Source organism: Triticum aestivum, chromosome 1B (assembly GCF_018294505.1).
Source record: "Triticum aestivum cultivar Chinese Spring chromosome 1B, IWGSC CS RefSeq v2.1, whole genome shotgun sequence".
Classification (NCBI taxonomy): Eukaryota; Viridiplantae; Streptophyta; class Magnoliopsida; order Poales; family Poaceae; genus Triticum; species Triticum aestivum.
In genome coordinates, this window is record NC_057795.1 from 86,168,659 (window position 1) to 86,178,157 (window position 9,499).

Genomic DNA, 9,499 nt, shown 5'->3' on the forward strand with positions numbered 1-9,499 from the left:
CGCTTGGCTATTCGGGTCAAGACATTGACTATCTTCCCCGAAGGATGGGTGAGTTGAACAGTCCTAGAGAAGCAATCAATTTTGGCTTGATGAGCTGACATCCAGTCCATACCCAAAATGATATTAATATCTGAAGATTTAAGGGCTATCAAAGATGCGAGAAAAACAAGTCTGTCGACTTGGATTTCATTTCCATGGCTTACTCTAGAAGTTTGCCATTTGGATCCCGGAGTTTGAATTACCATAGAGGTTGGCATATCACCGAATGCGACGTTATGCAAGCGAGCATAGTTTTCAGATATAAAAGAATGAGAGGCTCCTGTATCGAAAAGAACAGATGCCGGGTGGCAATTAACAAGAAGCGTACCGAGAACGACGTTGGGATCCTCTTGAGCTTCTTCGGCAGAGATACAGTTGACATGGCCACGTGAAGCGGTGACCGGCTTGGCGTGGAATATTTTTCCTGTCGGCTTGCCACGGCCAACAGCTTTAGCAGATTGGTTGGGGTTGGTCTGGGGACACTCACGCATATAGTGACCAGATTCCCCACATTTGAAACAAGTCACGGAACTGGTACGTGGAGGAGCATTATTGGTTGGACCCCCATAGGGCTTGGCCGGTGCAGACTGTTGAACAGGGCGAGGCGCCTGGAAAGATGGCCTCGGTGTGAACCTGGGTGGCAGGGCGGTGTTGGGCACCCACACGCGGCGCTTCTGAGGACCAGCACCGGATGAGGAACCCATGTCACGGCCATGCTTGCGTGTTGCGTCATAGTCAGTCTGACCAGTTTCAGCACTGATGGCTTTGTTGACAAGTTTCTGAAAAGATGTGCACTCATGCAGACGGAGGTCGCGGCGAAGCTCAGGACTAAGGCCCTTACGGAACCTTGCTTGCTTCTTGGCGTCAGTAGACACTTCCTCAGTTGCATATCGGGCGAGATTACCAAACTCCCTGCTATAGGCATCCACAGAAAGTCGGCCTTGGGTGAAACTGCAAAATTCTTCACGTTTACGGTCCATGAGACCCTCCGGAATGTGATGTTCACGGAAAGCCTCGCTGAACTCAGCCCAAGTAGTGACATGGCCCGCTGGGCGCATAGCTCCATAATTCTCCCACCATAGACTGGCGGGGCCTTCAAGATGATATGCAGCAAAGGTGACCTTGTCAGCCTCCGCTACCAGCGCGGAACGCAGTTTGTGAGAGATACTGCGAAGCCAGTCATCAGCGTCGAGAGGCTCGACGGAGTGGTGGAACGTGGGTGGATGCAATTTGATAAAATCACTGAGTGACACCACGTTAGCCCTCTGATGGTGTGCTGTATTCTGTTCAATACGCTCCAACAAACGGTTGGTCTCCCGCTTGTTTCTCTCAGCTTCCATCATAACCTCGGCTAGTGAAGGAGGATGAGGCAGATTTGCATCCCTGACTTCACTGCCTTCGGCCTGCTCTTGAGGAGCAGGGTTAGCGCGCGTGTTGACCATCCTAGGTAAACAAGACAATGATTTAGTCAGGATGATAAAATTCCGACATAGGATACAAATGTAAGGAATAACTCGGAATGCAAGATGATCATCCGTATGACATGGTAGATACAGAAACTGCTTCTTTATTCCATCGTCATACACACCATACAGGGTTTAGTACAAGACCAAACAAAGTACTATTACGGTGAAAAGAGGATTACATCTCATCGGAGGCATCCCAAGCTCCTATACATTATTTTTCTACACCTCCGGAAAGAGTACAAACTAGGTCATATCCCACGAGTCACGCGGGACGATAGAAGACACAGCTAGTGCGAACTAGTGATACTACCACTAACTCAGACCGATCCGTAGTAGTCCTCGTAGAAGTCGCCTCCATAGCCTGGAAGTTCAACATGATCATCCGGAAACAGACGGTCTCGCGGAGCTTGTGGACCATAGGGGCTAGGATGAGGCCTTGGACCAACAGACGGTGGCCTGCGGGGACCGCGAGGTGGGGTGATGCCTCCTACATCACGCCAAACCATCACGTCCGGCAGAGCAGATCTCACAGGATAGAGATCGCGCATATCTGAATATCCAGCTTGCACCGCCGGTGCGAACCGAGTCAAAGTAGCCCAGTGGTCAGCACGGGTATTGAAGAGCTCTAACCTTAAGGCCCGATTTTCACGGTCCTTATCCTCGAGCATCTCAGCAGTGGTGCGAGTCCGTGAATCCTCCTGAGTGGGGTCAGCATAGATAGCCTGGAGATACCCTTGTGCTCCCGGAAGTGATCCTGGCATATACCGGAAATCAGAGTCCCGAAATAGACCAGATCTGACTCGCATAATGGTCATCATAGAGTAGGCGGCGTCCTGCACAGCCATCTCAATAGTAACCCCGAGTCCATAGGAGCAGTGAAGAGGCTCGGTGGATCCAGGATAAGATGGAAATATCCTGACAGTGCAGAGATACTGGCTTTGATTGAAGTCCCGGAATTGCTCTTCGACCGTGTACTCAGGATACCAGCGGTATCCAGCCTCAGTCATTACCCTGACCAACTTAGCAGTATGGCCGGGTACATCTAGGCATCGAGTCAGGCGAACCACTTGATTGAGGTCGCGAGTGGCCATCTGAAAGCACAATCATAATGCAAAGGCATTAGAATTTCTAGCAAAATTTCGGCAGCATAACAGCTGTAAATGCTCAAGAAGGATTTTGAGACATTTGACAAAGGATTTCGTACACACTCAACATCATCATATCAAAGTTCTGAAACCATTCTAACAACATAATGTGGTAGTAGAACTGAACTAGGCTTGTAACCATCAAACTTATAAGGTACTACTGATTAGTAACTCGTGATCCTGATAGAGAGAACAGATCCTAATTCCTTAACCCCCGGTGGAAGAATGGACTGACTCAGATCAGAAAGTCATAAGGTATAAGGAGTAAAAAGAGCCTTACGTTCCAACCCACAAACAATTCCCCTACATATAACTAAAGAATTTCTAGACTCAACATCGACCAGTTTGGCTTGGAGAACCTACAGGCAGTCCGGCTCTGATGCCAACGCTGTCAGGACCCCGACTCGATGTCACATCGATCTAGCCGGTAACACTTCATATCACTTTGCGGCCTCACGCACGGTGTTCCCACGGGTGTCGCCTTACCTTTGCCCGGGACCGTTTGCGCCTTTTGGCTCACGTATATGATAGTGTCGCTAGCATCCATATGATAAAGAGCCCGGGCTGACATGACTAGTCGTAAACCCAAAGTGGCACAGACTTACAGGGACAGGCATCCATGACCCAGCTTCGAACGTGTCGGTCATCAGCAAGTGGGTCCGGGCTGTAGCACTGGGCTAGCAGGACTCCGGTAAACCGGGCTGTAGCGGGCTAACAGGACTCCGGTACTCAAAGCGTGACATTTCCCCGAAGGGACAGACACAGGAACGAAGAAGGACACATGCCGGCCAGCCTAAGTGTTCCAGAGCAGTAGCAAGCTACCATGGCTCAGCGGTAACACTAGGAGACATTTCCCGGTAAGAGAGGCTACTAAAGATAAACAACTAGATAGTCAGATCCCACACATACCAAGCATTTCAATCATACACACAATATGCTCGATATGTGCAATACAACGAAGCATCACAACATGACTCTACGACACAAGTACTTTATTTAAGGCTCAGGGAGCCATACATAACATACACCAAGGTACGGGTCTCACGACCCAACATACAAGTCATACAGTCATACAAACCAGCAGCGGAAGTAACTTGTCTGAGTACAGACAACTAGTAAAATAAAAGAGGCTTGGAAAGCCTAGCTATACTACGTGGTCCTTCACAAGCTCAGGGTCACCACCTGGGTCTTTAGCCTACTCGTTGATGTCAACGTCTACATAGAACCCATCAGAAGGGGTTGCAGCGTCTTCTGTAAAAATGTAGATTATAGCAACATGAGTACAAAGGTACTCAGCAAGACTTACATCAGATCCTACATACATGCATAGTATCAAGAAGGGTTGGTGGAGTTATTGCAGCAAGCCAGCTTTGACTCTTGGCTAGACTATCCTACGATACTCCAACTTGAAATGGTTTTGCGCACACGAGTCCACTACTCACCACTTCAATACACTACCGAGGATCCACCTCCGTCTTCCTACGGAAGAGCCATCCTCGGCACTCACACTTATCTTGAGGCTTTTAGTAGTTTCCATTTACTTGTCTATGAACTGTATAGGCAACCAAGTAGTCCTTTACCGCGGACGCGGCTATTCGAATAGATCATGTTAACCCTGCAGGGGTGTACTTCTTCATACACGCTCTCACCACTTACCGTCGTTTACACGACATGTACTCGGCAACCTTCAAGCGGAAGCCCAACGTGGGTGTCGGCCACGACCTACCTAATCACCTAAGCCTCCAGTCCAGGTTTATCGCCTATTCAGGTTCCATCCGCAGGGAGTCCGGCCGAGGTTTCCCATACGGCCCCGAACGATGTGAACAGGGTTCCCGAGATACCTAACGGGTATTCGGTACACCCGTGCCACGTACCTACCGCATCACAGCCCACCCCTACGGTCAGCGCTGTCCACGGCCTCCAGTAGGCTACAAACACCAGAAACTACTTGCAACTCCTGGACGGAGAACTAGGGTGAATAAGAAGCCGAGAGGGTCCATTGGTTTCGGGCCCAATGCATGGTAGTAGCTGATTCTTAAATCACACATACAGATCTCAGTGCTTAAGGTCGGCTTCAATGAAACAACCCACCATGTACTCCTACATGGCCTCTCATCGATACCTTTACCAAATCGTGTTCACCACACCACTCTCATTACCGACATAATCATTTCACTCTAGCCCATCACCCAGATGAACCAGACCTGACACGACTCTAAGCATAGCAGGCATAGCAAGGTAGGAACAACACATACATATGGCTCAATCAACTCCTACACATGCTAGTGGGTTTCATCTAGTTACTGTGGCAATGACAGGTCATGCAGAGGAAATGGGTTCAACTACCGTAGCACACAGCAGTTTGAAACGCGTTGTCTTAATGCAGTAAAAGAGAGCAGGAGCGAGAACATGGGATTGTATCGATATGATCAAATGGTTGGTTGCTTGCCTGATGGTTCGATGCACTGATATGGTTCTTCGTTAGGGTAATCACGGTACTCCTCGGGGGCAGAACCTGTCGCAAAGGACACCGATACACAACCATCACCAAACAATGTGCAACAATATGATGCATGCATGAAACATGGCAATATGAGTGTGTTGGGCTAATGCAACTAAAACCAGAAGGGTTTGAACAAATTTGAATCAAGGATTCAAATTTCAAATTCAAATATGGCCTTTTAAAGTGCTTTTCCTTGTTCTGCTTAAAACATCAATTTAACTTGTTTGATCATGCATGAAAATAGTACAGATGGATAGATTGGATTTTTCTGATCATTTTTCATATATAATTTGTCCAATTTGGAGTTACAGAATAAAAGTTATGAATTTTTGAAGTTTAAATAATATTCTGGAATTTCCTGATTTAAATTTAAATCCAGAAAATCAATTACTGCGTCAGCCTGACGTCAGTGTGACGTCAGCAGGTCAACGGAACAGGTCTGGGTCAAACCTGACAGTGGGTCCCGCATGTCAGGGTGATTATTTTAATTAAGATTTAATTAAAACTAATCCTGTATAATTAGCAGGGCTGGGCCCCACCTGTCATTGACTCAGGGGAGTCAACCAGGGCCCACCCGTGGTCAAAGTCAAAGCCAGCGACGCCGGCGTTTAGCCGCCGGCGAGCCAGACGCGGCGGCGGGAGTGGTTTTGGCCATTTCGGCCACCAAAGGGGCCGCGGAGACCACCGGAGTGGAGCTGAGGACAAACCGCAGCTCTTGGCGGAGTCCGTTGGGGTCGGGGTGGCCGGAGTTGGCGCCGGCGACGACTTTGGCGGCCACCGGGGTTCGGTCGAGGATGAACTTGGCGCTAGAGGGGTCGGTGAGGCTCGTGGAGTGGCTAGCTAGGTGCTGTGGGACTCGGTGAGTAAGATGGACACCATCTTGTGGCCGGAGTGTGGTCGGAAGCACGTCGGCGACGAGGTCCGCGACGGCGCGTGCGGGTGAGCTTGGTGCGCTCGCTGTGGTGCACGAGAGAGAGAAAGAGAGGAAGGGGAAGTTAGCCCAGCTCACTGCGGTCTTGATGGAAAGGACGGCGTGGTCGGGGACGAGCTGCTGCGGCGGCGACGGCGAAGGGGATCTCCGGCGATGGCGGTTCGGGCGAGGTTGGTGCGGCGGCTTCGAGGCACGCGAGCGCTCGGGGCTCGGCTAGCTCGAAGGAGTAGAGGACGGCGGAGCTTCTGGACACGGTGGCTCGGCGTGGAGACGAAGGGGAGCACGGCTACGGCGGAGGTGCGGCGACGGTGGCGTCGGCCATGACGTGGGAGCGCGAGGGAGAGGAACTGGGGGCGAATGGAGGTGTCCAGGAGGGTCGGGGCGCGACGTGGAGCTCGTCCAGGCCATCAGGGCGGCGAGAGGGGGAGGCCGGGCGGCGTGCAGCTGCGTGGCGAGCTGCGGTGCCGCCGCCGAGCACCTTGGCTGCCTGCCTGGCAAGCCAAGCAGCTCGCTGGAGCGGTGGCCGGGCTGGGCCGGCCAGGTGGGCTGGCTGGTGGGCCTGCGGTGGCGCCAGGTAAGTTTTCCCCTTTTTTTCTGTTTCTGTTTTATTTAATATATATCTGCAACTTTGTTGAATTTAATAAAATACCTAGGCAACTTCAAAAATCACCAAACTATTCCTGGCCCATAGTTGGATTATTTCCAACATGAAACATTTTAGTTTGGAGATATTTGAGCATTTAAATATTTTATATTATTTTAAATGCCCAAATTCAAATATTTATGATTTAATTCAAAAACCCTAGGATGGCCTAGGAAAATGTGCACCACTTTTGGCAGAGGTTCTGAACCAAGACAAAAATAATGGGCATTTTAGAAGGGCATTTCAGGTTCATTGAAAAATTATTTTAGTAACCCTGGTTGGTTTCAGAGGGGACTGGGGGTTCTGTCATCCCCATTTCAAGTTTCTGATGGAAGAGTAAACATGATGCAACACTCTAATGCATGACTAGCTAGGGTGTGACATCGACAGTGGCTATTAAGTGTGTGGTGGGTGGGGAACGAATTTCTTCGTCGTCCGCTTTCCACTCAAGCCGGACATAGTTCGGCCAAGAGTCTCCTGACAGTGAGAGAGACTTTAATGAATTTAGCACATCGCCCAAGGGTGAGTGCTAAAAAATATCCACGGAGGTAAACTCCATGATCGGTGCCCAATCAGATTCGATAGCCATGGACGTGCGTGGTTCGGAGCCTATGATCGGAGGCGTGTCCGAGGGTCCGATGACACATACCTATTTGGTGGCGAAGGCTGTGTTCGGCTCTATCGCCGATGAGTGTGCAGCCTCCGAGGCGGGGTCCATCCACCCGTCCTCGGATGCCACGATCTGCTCCAGACTAAGGGCCGTGGCAGCTGCAGGTGTGATCTCCCAAACATCATCCGATGACAGATCTAAGTCATGCTCGTCGTGACTGTTCGGCGCACTTGACATGGGCTCAAATCCATCGAAGATCATGTCTCCGCGTATGTCGCCAGCGTAGTTCATGTTTCCGAACCTGACCTGATGGCCAGGGGCATAGCTGTCGATCTGCTTAAGATGGCCAAGCGAGTTGGCCCGCAGTACGAAGTCGCCGAACACGAAGATCTGTCCGGGGAGGGAAACCTCACCCTGGGGCTAGGGTTACACAAAGTCGGTTACAGAGAAGGAGATCTACATATCCGAATTGCCAAGCTTGCCTTCCATGCAAAGGAGAGTCCCACCCAGACACGGGACGAAGTCTTCAATCTTGTATATCCATAGTCTAACAGTCCGGCCAAATTATATAGTCCGGCTGTCTGAGGACACCCCAATCCAAGACTCCCTCACCCGCGACGCGCCCGTGCTTGCTGTGGTGTCTCCGGCATTGGCGGGCGCCGGGGAGAGGTCAAGAGTGAAGAGTCGAGGCTTGTGGCACAGCGCGGCAGTCATCGGCGAGCTCTGGTTCGAGCACGCGCCGAACAGAAGCACTGGCGTGCCGCAAAGCACATAGAACGCATGCTAGAGCCCGTGTCCACACGCGGTCACCACGCTGGCATGGTCAAAACGATGCCCACGCTTGGTCAAACCTTTTCTGGGTTGTTGTTCGTGCAGTGTTAGGTCTAAGGAGGTTGAGAAATCACTGCCAGGCCGACCAGATGTGACTCAAGCTTGCTGGCAAGTTTCTGGTCAGAAACTTGGTCGCCAAGTTTGGAGGGCTTCTAGAAAGCCATTAGGGCTGATCTCCTAGGGAGGGTAATGAGGATCAAGAAAAACCAGCTCCATTGGCTCAAAGAAAAACACACTTGCTGTACAAAGTGCATTTTTGGGCCAGAAGAGAAATGATTTTCTTTAGCAATTATATTACAAAAAGTCATGCAATATTTTTGCTGAGGGAGGTGGGCCAAGGTTCAAAGAATGTTCAGAAATTATCTCAAGATTTTTGGAGCAATAAAAATGAGTGTTGCTTTGGAGCACTAGTTTCTGAAATGAGTTTCAGAAGAGAAATCGAATATTTTTCTTTTAGGAAAATATTCATTGGGCCATTTTCTGGTTTTTTAGAGAAATGAGTTTGAATGAGAGGTAGATAGGTCACTTGGGTGAAAGTCAAGGGCATGCCCAAGTGATAAGTCCATTTGAATTGATTCCAAAAACTCAAATCCAAAGCAAGGGCAAATCAAGTCCGGAAAAAGAGAGAACGCAAAATCCAGGCTGTCACATTTGTCCACTTCGATTGAGATAATAATGAATCCATGGATGTGAATTTCGTTGGTAGGAACAATTTTGGTAATAACGCGTATAGAGGTAATTTTAATCCTAGGCCGTTTCCTAGTAATTCCTCTAATAATTGTGGTAATTCCTACAACAATTCTTATGGAAATTTTAGAGATGCCCTCTAATTTTGAGATTAGTGTTAAAGAATTTATGAGTTCACAAAACAATTTCAATGCTTTGATTGAAGAAAAAATTCTCAAGATTAATGATTTGGCTAGGAACGTGGATAAAATTTCTCTTGATGTTGATTCTTTGAAACTTAGATCTAATCCATAGAAGCATGATATCAATTAATCTCTCAAAACCATGAGAATTTCCATTGATGAGTGCAAAGGAAGGAACCGCTAAGATGCATGCTAAAAAGGATCAGTTTATAAAAAAGCGTCTTCCTCTAGTTTTCATGAAAATAATGATGAAGATCTTAAAGTGATTGATGTGACTCCTATTGAATCTTCGTTTTCCAATATAAATCTTGATAAAGATGGGACTGGAGATAAATCAACTTTTGTTAAAAGGCATTCCAATGCTTCAGAGTTTTTAGATCTAGATGCTAAAATTGATAATAGTGGGATTGGAGAGGTCAAGACTTTAAGTAGCAATGGACCCACTCTTTTGGATTTCAAGGA